The sequence below is a fragment of the Microtus pennsylvanicus genome, chromosome 4 (assembly GCF_037038515.1).
Source record: "Microtus pennsylvanicus isolate mMicPen1 chromosome 4, mMicPen1.hap1, whole genome shotgun sequence".
Taxonomy (NCBI): Eukaryota; Metazoa; Chordata; class Mammalia; order Rodentia; family Cricetidae; genus Microtus; species Microtus pennsylvanicus.
The window spans coordinates 32,840,122-32,858,823 of record NC_134582.1 but is presented as its reverse complement, the minus strand read 5'-3'; the positions used below and the strand labels follow the sequence as shown (position 1 = coordinate 32,858,823).

The window sequence follows — 18,702 nt, the reverse complement described above, 5'->3', positions numbered from 1 at the left end:
TCTTCTAGTGTTTACAGTTTGGGACAGCTCAGTTACCAAGACCCTTCTCCTGAGACTAGATAACCTCTCCTCTCTGTGCTGTACATAACAGACTCTCAAGGGCTCAGGTTTTGTTGCAGTAGCTGGTGCCGCTTAGGTGAGAATTCTTTAATTTCCATGTGTTTGTAGGCTTTCTGGAATTAGTGTTACTGTTGAATTCTAATTTTAAGCAATGGTTATTAGATAAAATATATGGGGTTATTCCAATATTTTTCTATCTTTTGAGGTTTATTTTGTTAACTAGTATGTGATCAATTTTTAAGAAGTTTGATGAGGTGCTGAGACGGTTTATTCTTTTATGTTTGGATGGAATGTTCTATAGATGTCTATTAAGTCCATTTGAGTCATAAAATCTGTTAGTTCCTTTATTTCTTGGTTAATCTTTTTGTCCAATGGTGACAGTGGAGTGTTGAAGTTTTCCACTATTAGTGTGTGTGAGGTTTAATGTATGATTTAAGCTTTAGTAATGTTTCCTTCAAATATGAGGGTCCCCTTATATGTGGGGCATAGATGCTCAGTATTGAGATTTCCTTTTGAGAGATTTTTCCTGTGACTAATATGAAATGTCCTTCTTTGTTTCTTTTGATTGATTTTAGTTTGAAGTCTATTTTATTAGATATTAGAATAACTACACCAGCTTGTTTCGTAGGTCTATTTGATTGGAAAATTTTTTTCCAATCTCTTACTCTGAGGCCATATTTGTCTTTGAGATTGAGGCGTCTTTCTTGTATGCAACAGAAGGATAGATTCTGTTTTTGTATCCAATCTGTTAGCCTTTGTCTTTTTGTAGGTGAGTTGAGTCCATTTATATTAAGAGATATTAATGACTGATGATTGCTATCTCCTGTACCGGCACAAAATAAAGGCAATGCAGATATCAAAGAATATTTACCAGTTTATTGTTAAACTTACTGAACCAAAGTTCCAGCGTAGCACAGGTAGCGAGGAACAAAAAGGGCCGAGTCGCCTCTCCGCGCACTCTTTATTGGCAGGGATTCGCCTGAGGCAAACCCCGCCCTCTAAAGGGAGCTGATTTAACCCCTTTATCTCCCCCTTTTGTCTAAATAAGACACAACTAAACCAAATATAACTATAACAATAATAACAAATGATAAATATAACAAACAATATTGAGAGCAAAAGTTTTGCTAAAGAGTAACTACAATTAAATAATCTTCAACTCCATCAAAGATCTGAGAAGGGAGTAAATATTACTTAACAAAAAAGAGATATCCAAAATGTGCAACAAATGACAGAGACAACTGACTGCCTGGGCAATCACCCAAAATCTCGTTTGCAATGTTGAGTCAACCAACTTTGGCTAAGGCCTAACATAACTGACATACCATTCTCAAATGCAAGGAACTTTCTTAGGATTATCCTACCCTGTCTTGGCAAGATAAGACAATCCTGTTTATATCTTAGTCAGTAGTTGAGGTATGGGTTTTTCTTAACCCAAAGGCCAGTTCTGCCAGGAAGACAAGCTCCCAGTGGAGTGTCTTTGGTGCTCAACGTTCTCTCGGGAGTAGAGTGGTGTTGCCAGGAGTAAATTGTGTCTCGATGGCACAGAATTCTAGGTTAGATTAAAGGCCATTTTCTACAGCTCTTCAAAGAAGCTGAAGATTATACTATCTATACTGAAAATAATCTCTATGTATCTAAAAGACCTGATTAACCTAAAAATAATATGACAAACATGTAATTCTCAATACCTATCTAATTTGAAAACTAAGGGAATAAACAATTGTGCAATGTATGAAGACAATGATCTTCACTTGTAAACAATGTCATTACTTATCAAATGTAAACAATGTTATTACATAAATAGGACCAGAGGTAGAAATGTACATTGTGATATGATAGATGTATCCATACAATATAAGCATACTCTTATACCAAAATAGAGGTAGGAACACTCACATTCAATATTCAATATATCAATATACAAGAAACAGTACCAACATAATTTTCTAAAAACAGTAAGTCACAAATACCAATCATCCCATCAACCCAGTTAATCCCCCTCTTTTTTTTTATATATATCCCTAATTCCATACAATATCTCCTCTGCCTTAAGAGATTTGATCATTTTCCTATTATCAAACCAAATAGTGCTAAGGAAAATTAAGAATCCCAGGAATATCCATATATGTGGTGTGGTAGACACCTCTTGTAAGATCTCCCAAATGGTGCATTCAAAAGAACTATTGAAATAGGCTGCGGTCACGTTGTCAGACATTATTTAGAAAAGAAAAAGTTCTCTTACCTGTAATAACTGTTTCCTGCCAGTGGTGGCGAAAGAGCCCAGTTGAATCCACGTGTCCTAAATCTGAAATAAAAGGACTCAAAAACAAAATTGAAACAGACACCAAGCTGATAAGTATTTTTTGCCGGGGCTCTCAGGCCGCTGTCATGTGACCTGAGCGCTGGCGGCGGTGGGGGTGGGAGGGGGAGCAGACACAGGCAGCGCGCGCGCCGGCGGGCGGTTGCGCACGGGAAATCTGGCCGGGGCGGCTCGGAACAGAGGCTTAGGCGCTGTTAAAAAGGCTCTGTGGATATCAAACTCACTGCTTGATACTCTAACAAGCAGCAGGGAAAATCGAGTCGCTCAGAATCTCAGCCGTTTCAGCGTGCGCCCAGAGAGACCGCTGCAGCGGCTCGGGGTGCAAGAGACTCCAATTCGGGGCCGGTTCTCGGCAAAGCCCCACGTTGGGCGCCAGATGTACCGGCACAAAATAAAGGCAATGCAGATATCAAAGAATATTTACCAGTTTATTGTTAAACTTACTGAACCAAAGTTCCAGCATAGCACAGGTATCGAGGAACAAAAAGGGCCGAGCCGCCTCTCCGCGCACTCTTTATTGGCAGGGATTCGCCTGAGGCAAACCCCGCCCTCTAAAGGGAGCTGATTTAACCCCTTTAATCTCCTTTAATTTAGTTTCCATTGTTGGTGATGTTAATTTGTGCGTTTTCCCCTTCTTTGGAATTGGCTGCTGTGAGATCATCTATTGTCTGTGTTTTTCCTCATGTAGCCAACTTCTTGGGTTGGGCTTTTCCTTCTAGTACTTTGTGTGGGGCTGGGTTTGTGACTAGGTATTGGTTAAATCTGGTTCTGTCATAGAATATCTTGTTTTGTCCTTCCATGGTGATTGAAAATTTGCTGGGTATAGTAGTCTGGGCTAGCATCTGTGGTCTCTTAATGTATGCATGACTCTTGACCAGCACCTTCTGGCTTTTGTTGTTTCCATTGAGAAGTCGGGTATAATTCTGATAGGTTTGCCTTTATATGTTACTTCACCTCTTTCATTTTCAGCTCTTAATATTCTTTCTCTATTCTGTATGTGTAGTGTTTTGATTATTATATTATGAGGGGACATTTGTTTGGATCTAGTCTATTTGGTGTTTTGTAAGCTTCTTGTATCTTCATAGGCATATCTTTCTTTAGGTTGGGAAAGTTTTTTTCTATGACTTTGTTAAATATATTTTCTGTGTTTTTGAGAACTTATTCTTCTTTTATACCTATTATTCTTAGGTTTGATCTTTTCATTGTGTCCCATATTTCCTGGATATTTTGTGTCAATCTTTTGTTAGATTTAATGTTTTCTTTCACTGATGAGTCTATCTCCTCTATTGTATCTTCAGCGCTTGAGATTCTCTCTCCATACTTGTATTCTGCTGTTTATGCTTGCATTTGTGGTTCCTAATAGTTTTCTCATGATTTCTGTTTCTATAATTTTCTCAGCTTGTGTTTTATTTATTGTCTCTATTTCAGTTTTCAAGTCTTGAATAGTTTCATATGTTTGATTGCTTTTTCTTGGTACTCTTTAAGAAATTTGTTGATTCTTATGTTTGTCTTTTTCTGCATTTCTTTGAGGGAAATTTTCATTTCTTCTTTAAGGGTCTCAAACATTCTCATAAAGTTAATTTTTAGGTCATTTTATTCTGCTTCATCAATATTTGGTTATTCAAGCCTTACTGTTGTAGGATCACCATTTTTACTGGTGTTGTGTTGCTCTTTGTGGTACTGTATGTGTTCTTACCTTGTTTACCCATCTTTTCCTCTGATAGGTGTAGTTGGGGCTGTCTGTGACTCTGGTGATTAGTCTTCCAGGTGTCAGTGGATCCAAGGCCCTGATGGTTGCTTCTTGTGGTGCAGTTTCGGACCACAGTTTGAGTCACCCCATTGGTCACTCTATGTTCTTGGAGGTCTCTCAGCACTTCCGGGGTTTGCTCTGCAATACCAGGGGTCATTCAGGCCTGCACCCACAGAGATTGTTTGCTTGGGGCTCTTTCTGCTGAGGACTTGGCTCAGGCCTACTCCCTCCCTCAGCAGTTGTTCCCTTGTACTTGCTCCTGTGGAGTTTGCTGTCTTAGGCCTGTTGCAGCCTAGGTCACTGATATAGTTTTCCCAGATATAGTTTTATGTCTTATTATTCTTTTTAATTAAAAATAACTGTCAATTTGAGTTTTCTCTTTTGGTGGTAAATTAGTTTCATTGAACTTTTAGAAGAAATGAGGAGTTACAGAGGTTATTTTAAACCTCTTACTTGGTGGTATTTTAAAAGTGGATTGCACTGTACCTCTATGAAATCTTCTAGACTAATTTTTCTTATTCACTTTTAACTGTACTTTCTCTTCTCTGAGATCCTGTTGTCTCTTCTCTGTGAAACTTGGTTACTTTTTATTTTATTCTTTGCAGTTTCTCATCAGTAAAAGATTCTCTCCTGGGAGAGAATTTCAACTCATTATCTATGAATACCCAGGTCTTCCAAAGTTTGACTCTTCACTTTCAAATAAGTTTTATATTTTAAGAGGGTTTTTGAAGTTAGGTGTAGAAGTTGTCTCCTTTTTATATGTAAATGAATACCCTATTCTTGATTAATACTATTGATTAATCAAGTGGAATTTAAATTTTGTTTCAATTTTGAAAATACAAATATGTAAAAATTCATTGTATTAATTCTTTCTGTTGCTATGATAAATTACCATGACCAAGGCTATTTACAGAAGAAAAACTTTATTTTGACTTATGGTCATAGGAAGTTAGAGTCCATAATAGCATCGAAGGCAAACATGTCATCTGGAGTAGGATGCTGGGCAGTCTCATCTTGATCTGCAAGCACAAAGCAGGTGATGAAGCAGAGACAGAGAGATGTAGACACAGAGACAGAGAGAGATTATTGGATATTGGTACTAGGCTTTCAAACTTCATTCCAGGAAAGTATTTCCCAAGCAAGGCCACACTTCTTAAACTTTCCTAAATAGTAAGAACCACCCATTGGAAACCAAGCGGTAAAATGCCAGAGTCTATTTAAATAACTACAGGTGTGTGGTTTAGAAACTTTTAATTAAGTATTTCTATTACTTCTCTAAATCAGTGTCAGTTACCTGTTAAAATTAGCTTATTTCTTATTAACACCAGCAAAATGACATAATTAATATTTAATACCCCTTGCCATCCACAGACATTTAAAAGTTCCCTTTGAAATTTAAATTTTTTGCTTTCATTGAATGACTAAAAGCTTTCATTCAATTTGGTGTCTTCTTCTTCTCTTATGTGAACAATGACCCTGACTCTACAGTAGTATAGTCTGTATATCCTACATTTTTTCCCATGCCTGTGGTGTTTGAATGATATTTTGTGTTTTATGGAATTCAGTGTTTTCCAGTGCAGAATGTTGTCATGGCTAGTCATAGAACTGAAAAGTGAAAAGATAGGCAGGATCAAAGAGAAACTATTGAATGGAATTTAAAGGAAACAGGATTTTGAAAACTGCAGATTGTGCTGCATACCCTCATAGAATTTAAGCAAATATATTGTCGATTGTTTTCTCTTAGATTTCTCACAGGGACTCTGCTGCTGCCCCAAGAGTGAAAAGGTAGCCACACGGATGTAAACATAATTGAATGCATCCTAGTCTGCCTTTGATGCTTGAAGTGCACCCTGGAAAAGGCTCACAAGTATGAATAAGAGTTGTTGATTTTGGACTGTTGTGGTGTGAAAGCTGTTTGAAGTAGATCATCCTGAACAAATTGCAGTATATAAACTGTGAAAAAAATCTAACTTCAGAAAGTTTCAGAGGTTTTAAAGTTATGCATTTCATTTTATAATTTTACACAAGAAAACAAGGTTTTATGGAAGAAAATATTTATTGTAAAAAGTAACCTTCAGTGAAAGAAACTCAATCTTTTTCCTCTTTTCAATACTTCTGACTTTTACCATTGGTATAACCCTTTATTGAATTATTGTGTGCATACTTCAGGGTTCAGCTGCCATCCGTTTATAGCATGAATTTTCTTCAAACATACTGCGGAGCAGGAGCAGGTGTCCAAAGATAGATTTTACTAGCACCTCCACAGCTTCCATCTGTTTCCTTTGATTCTTTATCTTCCAGTCTCAAGGTAACTCTTTCCTCGATTCTAGCCACAATGACAAGTGGTGTCTGCTCTATCCTTTGTCAATGTGAGACGATAAATACTTAATCGTTCATAACTCACATCTGCCCATCGATGTGTTTGCCATCTCAACCACATCATTGTATGTTGTTTGTCATGGCCACTCTTTTGCTGTACATTATTGGCACAGATATTTCAGAATATATGTATTCATTCCAGTGTTTCTTGGCATTTTTAATAGTGGAGTTTCCACTCTGAACCTACTCTATAAAACAAGGAAGCCATAAACACGTTATTAACTGTACTTTATTGAATCTATCTACTTGATGTACAACTAAAAGTTCAATAGATATGTATTGTATGCCTGTAGACACACAATCTATTTTTCAGTTGTTGACCTAGGCTTTCATTTATACAAACAATGTGAGTGTTCTTGTGTAACATGAGGGCTGGCTTGTTGGGGCTTATGTCCTGCCGAGTTCCCATAGCCAGTAAGCCCCGAAGAAAATCACAGAGGTCTCCATAAATTATAAACTGATTGGCTCATTAGCTCAGGCCTCTTATTAAGTCTTGTAACGTATATTAATTATTCTATCCAGTGAGATGGCACCTCTCCAAGTCCTTCAAATGCATCATCAGTCCACACATCACATCGCTAGAGAAGAATGCCGAAAATTAGATTGGAAAAGATTAAAGTCTGATTTGAAGATGTGAATATGTTTGCTATCTCGGCTTTAAATTCACCAGGTCTTACATGTTGAAAATTTTAGAAACTACTTCAATTTCATAAAGTTAAACACACTGTTGTCTTCTATTAGAGTCTAAAGAAATCTGAAAGCAGCTGTAAAATGTTGGCATCACAGTGTGAAATCAACCACCAAAATGACAACATTACAAAATAAAGGCACTGGAAAGTTAATAGCATGGTCTTCTGCGAGGCAGAATTGAAATATTTTTACTGTTGCCCATCCTGGATCCATGGTGTATCTAGTTTGCTTAACGTTTTTTTCCAGTTATTGTATAAAATACCCAACGAAATCTACTTAAGGAAAGTTTATTTGGGCTTACACTGGCAGAGGCATTTACATGTCATGGTGGGTAAGACACAAAAGCGGATTCAGAAGGCAGGACATTATGAACAGGAAGATGGCAGGCGACACAGCATCTGGATTTCTGGAAGAACGGAAAATGGGACTAGCCTACAAAGTCTCAATGCCTGCCCCAGTGACTCATTTCTCCTGGCAAGTCTGTAGCCACGAATGGTCACACATATTGGCCAAACAGTGCCACCAGTTGGGGACCGAGTACTCATTGGTTCCAGGAGTTCTGTGGGACATTTCAACTTTAAACCGCAATGTGTTTTAAATACCTTTTTGCATAAAAAATAACATAAATTGGTTTAGTTCTTGCCACACTATTTTTATAAACACAGCTTCATTAAAATATAATTCACACTTACTAAAATTTTAATGTTTTAAAGTAAGTTTTTTTAGTTCTTCAGATTATGCAAAAAGCACAAATGTCCAGTTTTAGAACCTATTTATCACCCTAACTAGAGAACCATACCAATAAGAAGTCTGTTCCCATTCTCTTACTCATAGATGGAAAAATCTTATAATTTACTTTTTAGTCTCTATAGATTTTCCTTCAATAATTACTTAATATAAATGAAAATATACAATACAAAGTCTCCATGCAATCTTAAAGCAATTTAATTTCCCACATTTTCCCAGTGAGTACAGATGTCTCTGTAGCATTGTATCATCCCACAGTACAATTGTAGAAAGTGTGAAAAATCTGAATTTGGTATAATAATTTGTTAACCCTTTCCTTAGTATTGTTAGTACTGTTATTAATTTACTTACTTTTCTGGTGTTAGGGTATTGCTTTCTTCTGGGCTTTCTCCTGAGAGAATCAGCTACTGGGTGATAGAATAAATGGAATTTACTGTCTTTATGGCTATGTTTCTAACTCAACAAATGGCAAAGCTGAAATAAAAATGTACCTCTTAAGCTCATAATCTTGGCCCAGTAATTAATAAACATGAAAAAAAAAGAAATTTTGTTGAGGCCTTGAAAAGGGAATATTGTGAATAAACAACTGGTGAGTTATTTTGAGGAAATAAAATGTTGGCAATCTGATAGTGAGGTCTTTAATCCATTTGGACTTGAGTTTTGTGCATGGTGATAGATATGGGTCTATTTTCATTCTTCTACAGGTTGACATCCAGTTATGCCAGCACCATTTGTTGAAGATGCTTTCTTTCTTCCATTGTATACTTTTGGCTCCTTTATCAAAGATGAGGTGTTCATAGGTTTGTGGGTTAAAATTTGGGTCTTCTATACGATTCCATTGGTCGACTTCTCTGTTTTTATGCCAGTACCACACTGTAGCTCTGTAATAGAGTTTGAAGTCAGGGATGGTAATGCCTCCAGAGGATCCTTTATTGTATAGGATTGTTTTGGCTATCCTGGGTTTTTTGTTTTTCCATATAAAGTTGATTATTGTCCTCTCAAGATCTGTGAAGAATTTTGATGGGACCTTGATGGGGATTGCATTGAATCTATAAATTGCCTTTGGTAGAATTGCCATTTTTACTATGTTGATCCTCCCAATTCAAGAGCAAGGGAGGTCCTTCCATTTTCTGGTATACTCCTCAGTTTCTTTCTTCAATGCCTTAAAGTTCTTGTCAAATAGATCTTTCACTTCCTTGGTTAAAAAAAAATGTTGGCAATCAATGCATTATATGTTGCATCTCTTTTTCTTTGTTTTAAAATTAATATGAGTATTACATTTTCACCAGTTCCACCCCTTCCGCCTCCACTTCTGTGCTTTCTTCTTTCAAGATTTCCTAAATAGATTTGTAGAAATTCAACAGACATACAAATAATGCCACTAATGTGGTCGGCACAGCTTCGTGGGCCAAGAAACAATCAGGTCATCACAATAAGGTAATAGGGCAGTGGACATACATGGTATCTGTCGAGTTTCCCTGTGAAGTGCAGTCACGGTGCTGTGGTGGTAACTACAGCCATTATGCCATACTGCAGATCTCTAGATATCACTCACCTGACATTGCTGAGCAACTTCCTCTTCCCAATCTTAACCATCAGCCACCACTGCTATAGCCTCTGCTTCTTAGAATTTGACTATTATATGCGCCTATTAAGTAGAATCACTTGGCTTTTGAATATCATACACACAAAATGTCCTTCTTGTTTATCACAAGTTGTAAGCCTTCTCTATTTTTCATGAATCAATTACATTTCATTGTATGAGTATGCTATATTTCCATCTTCATTCATATAACCATTGTCATAGGCTATTTTCATTTCAGGTTTTTGAAAATAATATTTCGATAAAGATGAGAATACATCTTTGCCACACAGGATTTTTAACTCATTAGGGCATATATCCATACTAGAGTTTCTAGATAATGCACTAGACCTATTTTAAGTTTTTGAGAAAGCTAGATGCTGCTTTCCATTATGACTTGGTTGGTAGCAGTTTAAATTATTGTCAATGTAAGACACACTCTTTCTCATATTCACACCAATGCTTCGATATGTTGTTTATTTGCTTGTTTTTATTTTTATTATGGCTATACTAAAATGTTTTAAATGATATTTCATCATAGTTTTGATGCATACTCCTTGATAATTAGAACATTGGGTATCATTTTACATATGTTTTGGCCATATGTTCAAGATTATTGCTTACTTTTAATTGATTTATTTTTCTATTGAGCCAATAATTTTTTTTGAGAAATAGACTAGATCAATTATGAAATTTAGAAATCACAAGTAGCTTGTACCTCTAGAGAGAATAACAAAGTTAAGGTATAACACCAACTTCAAAATATGTTAAACTTTCAGTGGCTAAAATATCAATGTATAAATACAAAGAATAAGAAATATAGTTTACAGCTATAGGTGAGAACATTATCACCTAGAGTGACCAACCACTCTAAATATAAGTGTGTGCATATATTTGAATGTGTATATATATATATACAAATATATATGCAAATACTATATATGGGTTTTAAGTAAGGTAAATGAGGACTTTCCTATCGTATATCTTTGCCAGGATATATCCAATTATTTTTTTTAATTATAGTCTGACTGTAGCAAGATAGAAACTTAAAGTAGTTTTAATTTGTGTTTCCCCCACCGTGAAGGATGCTGAACACATTTTTAGGTTTCCTTAGTTTTATTTCTTCTTTTGAGGACTCTCTGTCCTGCTATGTAGCCAATTTTAAAAATTGCTTTGTTTTCTTGTTTCTTATTTTCTCAGTGTCAGGCATGTGAAACTTCTCTTTTAGTTGTTATCAAGGGAGTTAGACACACTCCCCAAACAATGTAGGCTATTGTAATTGCATTCTGTTGCTTGCCAGAATCTGAAGGTAAAATCCTATTGCTGTAGACTTAGACACAAGACCATTTTCCAAAATCAATACACTGACTAACTATATTCTAAATATTAATTCTTAAAAACACAGGTAAGTATAACTCCCAAACCTCATCAGAGTAGCTTCTTTTTGCAGAAGACAAAGGCTATCACAAAACACACAACAGGGGAAAATGCAGACAATAAGCGACCCTGGTCTGCACAGCCACAACAGATACTGTAGTACAATACCTGCAGCAAAGCTCAAAGAACATTGTTAAAGAAAGGGAAGAAAGATTCAAACAACCAGAGTACCAAACCACCTGATGCTGATAGTATCTTTTAAGGATGAAATCTCAGCAATATGGTTAGCTACTCAAGATGCACATTAACAATACCAGTTGACTTACTAATGTGGATAGGGACATTTTCACAGGGCCCTACTTCTAGGTGAAGAGCTACAGACACCCAACAGTTGCCAAAAGAATAACAAGGCTAAAGTTATATATAAAAGATCAGCTTTCCAGTTTTCCCCAGGGATAACCTCTAATAGACTACCCAGTTCCAATAATTAGTCCTAAAAACATGTGCATACAAGCAACAATTCATGGACTTGATGATAAATATATCTATGCATGTGTGTGCACTTAAGTGTGTATAAAACAACAATAATTTGGGGGGAAAAAAGTCAGAATTAGAAAAGTAGTGTAAGGGTCACCGGAATAGTTGTAATAGAGAGAAAGGGAAGTAGAAATGTTGTAAAAATTGCATTTATGTATGCTTGCCAAATATAATTTATATAAAAATCAGATAAGAATAAAAATGTATGGCTCCATGGAACAGATCAGAGAATGAAGAAATAAATCCATGCAAAAAAACCAAAATGTTATTGACAAATATTTTAAGAATACTAAGTATGAAAAATAAAGTCTCTCCAGCAAAAGTTTTTAGGAAGAACATACATCCACATGTGAAAGAAAGAAATCAGAACTGATTCATGAAAACACCAACTTCAAATTAATTGAAGACTTACACATCAGCAACAAAACTAAGAAAATATCAGAATAAAGCTGTGTTTTGAAGAGTATAAATTATTTGAACCAGTATAGCACTCAGACTCAGTATGGAATTTTCTCAAAAATATAAAAAAATAAATTTCTCTTATTACCTACTTATTTTATTATTCCTGGATATTTTCCCAAAGGATTCTAAATTGGTATACCACAGAAGTTCTTACACATTAATGTTTATTCCAACCTTACACAGGTTAGTAACCAGTTTAGCCCAAGGATCTCTTCAGCGAATGAGTATATGTAGAAAATGCAGTACTTGTAAAATGGAATTTTGTCTTAAAGGTAGCAATAGTTCTCTAATTGGACAAATGCCTGCATAGCAGTACAGCTCTGGCTGGTACTGTAATCTTAGCCAATTACCTGTACTGGAGAAGACATAGGCCTGAGAGCAGAATGTTCTACTTCCACTTTCCTAAACCAATATAATTTCTAACTGTAATCCAAATATTCATCCTTATACTTATGTAAGAGTATAGCTCTTAACCCTCATCAATGAAGAGTCTTCTTGCAATAGATTTAGACAACTACCAATATCCACAGCTGTTCAATGTGAAGAGAATAAGTGACTATGGGAGGGGGGAGGCTCAACCACAGTTGATATGCAGATTAAACGCAACACCGACATCAAATTTTGGGAAAAAAATCACAAAAATGGGGTCATAAAGATCGTAAGAACCTGAAAGGCAGCAGAGCTGCTGTGAAATGGTGTTTTCTATAAATGACAGGAAAGTTCTATCCAATAAACTATAAACAATATAGTCTCCTGGACCAGATCCACATAATGACTTAAGTTTACATGCCAATGTTGACAGGAGAAATTCATCATATACCCACCCCTAGATGAATAGCCTGTCGAGAGAGGGAGAGAGAGACTCAGTCTCCTATATGGATGAACTCTGACATAATTTGTCCAGTCCCAAGTAGTAAGCTGTGAACACATGTATGTATGAATAAACTTAAATGACTTAGTATGTTTGCACATATATATGTGAATATATTCATATAATAATAATAATTAAATAAAAGATCTTAAATTTGGAAGGAGGCCTAGTAGGAGGTAAAGGGGAGAAAGGGAGAGTTGAGAATGGTGTAAGTCTGGTGCTCATGTATGATGTTCTCCATAAAATTTTATCAATTTTAAAAGTAAAGAATAAAAAAATATTAGACAATGAATATTTCCATTAAAAACAAAGAAACAGGGACTGGAGAGAAAACAAAGCTAATAAGAAAATTGGCCACTCTCCCAGAGGACCTGGGTTCCGTTCTAACCACTCACATGGTAGCTAACAACGGAGAATTTGGATCTCAGCAGTTCCACCGCCTCTACTGTTGGTACACAGATATACATGCATGTTAAGAAATGATACACATAGAATAAAAATAAATAAACATTTACCACAACGAGGGAAAAGCTCTTGAGAGTGAATTTTTATAATAATTTTAAAATAGGACAATAACAGCTTGGGAATAAAGGTAAAGTCAGTAAGAGTGTAATAACTACTTATCTCGTTTGTGTGTGTGTGTGTGTTCAAATACCAGACAAAAACAACATAAATGAGGAAGGTTTGTTTTGGTTTGTGGTTTACAGGGTTGCAGTTATAAAAGTGAGGGTGAAGGCTCTGTATTATTATTTCTGTATTCAGGTATCTGAGAAATAAATGAGGATGCTCTACTTGCTGCTGCTTTTTATTCAGTCTGTGATCCCAGCCAGTGGAATGTTGCCAAATCCACAACATGTCTAACCTCATCAAATAGTTGGTCTAGAAACACCCTCAGCAGTATGTCTGGAGATGTGTTTCCATGATGACTCTAAGTCCCACCGAATTGGCATTCAGCATTAAACATCACAAGCCCAACCACTGTCAACCTCATATACAAACATGTGACTTTTTTTCATAATCATGCACCCATTGTCTTTTAAAGCCCAAGTCCATTTCATAATGCAAAATGAATTTAGTTCAACCTCAAAAGTTCCTGTTGTCTTTTACTTCCCCCAAACTGTTCAAAATTCCAGTTTTCCTAAAACCTGGGGCAATATCTTAACCGTAAATTCCCATAATATTAAAACCAAGTAAAATTGTTCATCTACCACAAATTGAACATTCCCTTTCCATAGATGACAACATGGATACCAAAGAGGAAAACACAAAAGCAAGACTGAACCAACAGGACAAACACCAGATCAATCATAGACACACGTCCTACATTTTGGATTCTTGAAGGATTTATTTGGCTCCAAAGGGCTTGGATAGCCCTACTCCTCCAGCTCTGCTGCCTGTAGATCCCACACTGTCTCTTGGGCCAGCTCTACTGGCTGTCTGAATTTTTACACAGTGACCATTCAATGGTATTGGCTCTCCAACACAATGGAGTCTCTATTGCAACTTAGACATCACCTCCACTGCTTCATGCCCTGCTCTCCTAGGGCCTCATGTAGGGACTCTGGATCACAGCACAGATGGCCAGACCACAGACACTCTGCTTGCTTTGGGCCTCCATAATTCCCTTCAATTCTGCAGCATTTGTCCTTGTACAATTAATACTGGGTGAATGATGCTTCCAAGCTCTGTGACAAACTCAAGCTATTATTTTTTTTTAAAAAAAAACTTCAATTGTCTTACTCTCTGTTTTGTATGCTGGAGAACTTGTTGTTTGTGACCTTGAAACTCCTTCAACAATGTTCCCATTCTAGGCTCTTTCCTTACAAACGAATTTATATTTTCACAAGGTGGTAGTTTTAATGGGTGATACCTGGCGTTCAGGACATGCTCCTTACTCTCTTAATTTGGAGCATGAGGTTTTCATTTCAATTGTTCTGGTGCCTTTCTCAGAAGCTGCTATGAGTACAACATTAAAAAACCCACTCTTCTCTTTCAAATTCATGTTTTATATATTTCCGCTCAAATTGTTGCTCTCTGATAGTTTAACCCAGAAAAAGAGCAGTGAGCAGTCACCAGAGCAGAGCTGTCCTGCTATCCTGTCTTGAGATTGCCACTGCCAAGTTAGTCCATTTTTAAAAATTAATTTAACCTTGTTCAAGCTATGAAATCATGGGAAGAATGTAACAAATCCTTTGCCAAAATGTAATATAAATGGATTGTAGCTCATTTCCTGATAAAGTCCTTATTCCTTTCTGAAACTCCACAAGCCAGAACTCCACAGTCTGGGTCTTTTACAGTTTTCTATTTAGACATCCCACCAGGATGGCCTGACATTAAGCTGTTTCCACCATTCTGAGATTTCTTTAGCCTGAAATCCCAAATGCAAACCAAAGGCCTAAGAACAAATTCTTTGTGTATGTACTCAGGAGTGGTACAGGAGAGTCACATGGTACCTGATTTTTTTCCTGAGGAACCTCCATAGTGATTGAGGGCTTTCCATTCCCATTGGTAGTATATGAGAATTGTCTTTTCTCCATGTCCTATCCAGAACGTTCTGTTCTCTAGATAAACTTTATCTGACTTGCTTGAGATCAAATCCAACACTACACTTTTTGCTTTTTATTTGTCAAGTAACTGAGGATATTACACCCTTATTCATACATTTGTTGAACCTTTTGCTTCATTTGATAGCTGGCTGTTCAATAGCTTTGTCCATTTGTTCATTGGCTTATTGGGGGAGGTTGATACTTCATTTTCTTTTAATTTTTTCCTATATTTCAGAAAAGAGTCACCTGTAGGGTGAAGACCAGACAAAACTTTTCTCTCAGCTGCAGGATGACTTTGCTTTGTTAAATATCTCCTCTGCCATGAGGAAGGTTTGAAATTTCATGCAATCCCATTTGTCAAATCCTACTGCTATTTTCAAAGCTATTTCAAATACTACATATAGATATGTTTATTCTGTGTTCTTGTGGTGGCTTCAAATCTAATCTTAATTATCTGCAGGATACGAATTGAAAAATCGGTGTAATTTTTTTATGATTGGGTACACAGTCTCCTTAGTCCTGAGTTGTTGAACACAATTTGCTCTTCTTTCAGTGTTTGTTTTTGAACCTGTGCCAAAATCAGATGGCTGTAACTATGTGTACTTGTTTCTGGTCATCGACCCTCCTCATGGGTGTGCTGGCTTTGTTCTGGTGATGGACCATTTATTGCAGTGACTCTGCAGAATGATTTGAATCAGGAATTGCAATAGCTATATCGTTGCTGCTTTTGCTCACCTACTCTATGTCTTAAACTTAACTATTTGAGGTTATCTAAGTTATATTATCAGTTTACTAACTGTCTGATTCTGTTGTATTAACTTTGCTCATTTTTTCTTCAGTAAGGTAGTACCAAAATTTATTCCTAAAGTTTCGTTAAAAATTAAAACAGTTGACTATATTAATGATTCTCATGGAGAATAATCTTGACTGACAGTAGAAATTTGACATTTTTCCTTATATTATTTATTCTTAAAAATGAAAATAGCTAAAAAGATCCGGTACATAAAGTTAGCTGTTCTCAAATAAGAGGTCAACTTTCCTACACAGATCACTCACATAAAAGGATCATTGTGTTTGAACCTCAAAGGTAATTTTTATAAAACCTTGATTTTTAGTAACTTTATTTGGAAGAGAAAATGTTTCTCAGTAGCACTAAATAACTACTGAAAATCTGTATTTTGATTTTTTAGATGACAATTTTCTATGACTAACCCTGTCCAATTAGAAGTCAAGTTTTAATATGATACCCCTAAGGAGCAAAGGTATCTGTTGGTAACAATCTTGAAAACCAAGGTAAAATATTTTGCACATGTAAATCTGCTTAAAAGGTCAGGACAATAGCAGGTGACTAATTCTCTTTTAGACACATTTGTTTGTTTCCCCTCCCTTCTCTCCTAGCAATTCCTTCCACCAACCTCCCTTTTTCTGCCCACCCATCCATTCCTCTTTCTTTCTCTTCAGAAAAGGGCAGGCCTCCCATTTATATCGCCAGACGTGGCATATTAAGTTGTTGTAAGACTACGCACTTCCTCTCCTAATAAGGCTGGAAGAGGAGGAAACCCAGTAGGAGGAAAAGTCCCCAAAAGCAGATAGCAGTCAGAGACAGACCCTGTTTTCACTGTTAGGAGCTCCACAAGAAGACCAAACTACACAACTGTAACATACGTGCTGAAGGCCTAGGAAGGCCTAGTTCAGTCCCATGCAAGCTCTCTGGTTGGCAGTTCAGTCTCTGTGAGCCCTATGAGCCCATGTTAGATGATTCTGTGGGTTTTCTTGTTGTATCTTTGGCCCCTCTGGCTTGTACAATCCTTCCTTGCCTTCTTCTACAAGATTCACCCAGTTTGGCCTAATGTTTGGCTGTGGTTCTGCATCTGTTTCCATTAGTCGCTGGATGAAGCCTCTCTGATGACTACTGGACTACGCAATGATTTTTTTTTCTTTTTGCCAGTTGTGTTTGGTTCTATCCTAGGTTTCTGGACTATCCAGTCTCTGGGTCCTGACACTCCACCCGTGGACTCCCTCTCATGGTATGGGTCTCAAGTTAGATCACTCACTACTCTCATAGTGATTGGCTACTCTCATAATTCCTTTATTTACTCCAGCATATCTTGTAGGCAGGGCAAATGGTATGTCAAAGATTATGTTTCTGGACTAATTCTGTAGATTTATGACCTAACAACAACCATCACTGAATTTATTAGAAACCTCACCACACTTAATGTATTAATCAAGAGTTATGTTCTTTTCAGAAATCAAAACTGTTCTTCCACGGATTATTTTCCTACATAGCCTCTGACTTTAATTGACAAAGAGTGTCACTTGTAAAAAAAAAAACATAGCTAAAATTTAAAGATTCTCAACTGGTTCATCTTTTATTAGTAATGAAAAGCAAAAGTCATTTTGGAGACACGATGACTTAAGATGTAAAATTTCTTACTTTAATTAATATTTCTATTGTTTATAGTAGAATATGTTCAATATTCATTTTGATACATGTTGCTTAAGTGTTTGTCATAATATTCTGTATAACTGTCAATGCATTTCTTCAAAATTTCCTTGCTATATTTTTTCTTATCTATCTGGGGAAACAACATTACTATACATCCAGACAGACCACAAGAAAAAGAAAAACATAGAAAAATTTTAACACCTTTGTTCTTCACTAGAATTTTTCATTCTTTGACTTCCGCTTAGCTGTCTACTGCTGCCACCTGCTCAGCTCAGTACTACAGTCAGTTGCGCTCACTGAACAGATTCCGGCTCCCTCAGAGGTTGCTCCTTGGCACTGAGTTCTTTATAGCCCTCTGCCATCGTTCTACATTGCATATTTGACCAGTTCTCCTTCCAGCGAAACACACTTAATCTCATAAATGCTTTCCATGCTCCTTGTCCATTGTAACTGCTCTTCTCCTGGACGACAGCTCTAGCTCTCTGCTGGTTCTGCATGAGTGCTACTCTTCAACAGTTCTGCTTGCCTTTATTGATGTACCCCATTGTTGAAACACTATTCTGTAAACATAAGGAAGTTGGCTTTAGGGCTTTGTTGTCTTCCTTTCTTCTTTCTTTCCCCACTTTCCCATCTTCTTCCTTCTTTACTTCCTCTTCCTCCCCCTCCTTTCTTTTCTCTAGTGTTTCTGTTTGTGTGCAGATGTTGTGAAGCTGAGGGTAGGTGGTGGAATATGCTCGCCTCTGTCTGTGTGTGTCAACCTCAGCTGTCTTCTCATTGCTCCTCACTTGATTTTTTATGTGGGCACATATTCAACCTTGAAATTAACAATTAGCTAGAATGATGGGTAAAAGAAGTCCCTGGGCCCATCTTGTTGATAACTCCCATCACTTAGATGACAAGTATACAGTGCTGTATCCATCTTGTTGCAT

The 18,702-nt window shown here is 36.7% G+C and overlaps 1 protein-coding gene across 2 annotated transcripts in view; it reads left to right on the top strand.

The window, feature by feature from the left end:
* Prr16 (proline rich 16) overlaps positions 1–18,702 on the top strand; it is a 266,720-nt gene that overhangs the window by 232,509 nt on the left and 15,509 nt on the right. Inside the window, exon 3 of one of the 2 annotated variants that reach the window (XR_012910290.1) lies at positions 9,282–9,386. The exons of the other annotated variant lie outside the window; for it this stretch is intronic. The gene's annotated coding sequence lies outside the window, so the exon portion shown is untranslated. Of the gene's footprint in view, positions 1–9,281; positions 9,387–18,702 lie in introns of those variants that run through there. 2 annotated transcript variants of the gene reach the window in all.